Source organism: Gekko japonicus, unplaced genomic scaffold (genome assembly GCF_001447785.1).
Source record: "Gekko japonicus isolate JY-2015 unplaced genomic scaffold, Gekko_japonicus_V1.1 scaffold1626, whole genome shotgun sequence".
Classification (NCBI taxonomy): Eukaryota; Metazoa; Chordata; class Lepidosauria; order Squamata; family Gekkonidae; genus Gekko; species Gekko japonicus.
The window spans coordinates 234,063-235,494 of NW_015161446.1; positions in this window are offsets into that span (position 1 = coordinate 234,063).

Below are 1,432 nucleotides of genomic sequence, written 5' to 3' on the forward strand. Positions count from 1 at the left end.
GGGGTTTTGTGTGGGGTTTTTTGGCAGGATTTTCTATCTTTTTGTGCTGGATTGTTCCTGATTAATTGACACATGCATAATGGGTGTCAAATGACATAAAAATAGCATAAAGGATATAAATGAACTGAGAATACCAGCCACAAAAATGAACAAAAAGAAAAGGCTCATGAACACCTACCAAAGGAACGAAAAAGGGCATATTTTACATCTTTGATGTCTAGAGATTATGGGTAGGGTTGCCTTCCTCCAGGTGAGGTTCTCCTGGAATTACAACCAAGCTCCAGACTACAGCAGTTCCCATGGATGAAACAGCAGATATAGAAAGTGGACTCTGTGGCATCATATCCCTGCTGGATGAGCTCTCTCCCCTCCTCAAACTCTACCTTCCCCAAGCACCACCTGAAAATCTCCAGGAATTTTCCATGTCGAGAACTATAACACTCTGGCTTTCTTGTTCAATCTGTGGCCAACTGCTTCTTAGTCAGTGACAGATAATTATGCAATAATACCAACCCTTGTAATCAGGACCTTTTAGCCCACCTTTGCCCTGAGTGTAACTGAGTGCTTCACATTTCGATGTGGTGTCATGTTTCATTAATGGTCTTTTGTTTTCAATAATGTTTTAACTATGGCATGCTTCTGCCCTTGTGGCAGCCTGTCCCACTTGCAAGGGTTATGTTTTGTTCCTTGGATCATAGGATTTCAGATGTATTAGAGATGGTCAATGGTCAGATTGAGATTTTTGTTTTTCTAGCTTGTCTCATCCTTCCTCCATAGAGCTCAGTTGTTGCTTGCTATCAGCCTTGATGTTCATGGCTATGCAACCTCGGCTTTAAGGTTCTCTAAATTTCCATTGGTCTTTAATCAGATGGATTTTTTGACATTTGTTCAAGCACTTGGGAGGTGGTCAATGATGAAGGATGAGTTCTTAGGCTAAGTGGACCACTGCTGTTGACAAGTGAGGCGATACTTAACTTTCTTGCATTAGGTTTCTTTCCCCAGTTGGGTTGCTCAGTAGGTCTGGTATAAGCAGGGACTGGTTTCAATAAAGTTTTGCATTGTAATGACTGTATTTTATAAGTATCACAAGCCATGGCAGGGGGGTTGTGCTCTGGCTGAAAAGTGGGGTGCTAATTTTAAAATAAATTAAAACAGAAGTGAAAATCAGCAGTATCCATGAAAACCACATTTTGTTACCTTTGGGCTTACAAATTACAATCGGTTCCTCATCTATTTCCATCTGTGAATGAGGTTTTTAAAGGAGTCTTCAGGGCTCATCATTTGAGACCAAGAAAGGCTTGTAAAAAGGTATTAATGACAAGTAAAATTACAATCGCTGGAGGGCAAAGTACAATGGAAATCAACTAAGGTACCGTTATCATGGCTAAGTGACTGGTTAGTCCTTGCCTCTAGTACTGTACCCAATAGTAGG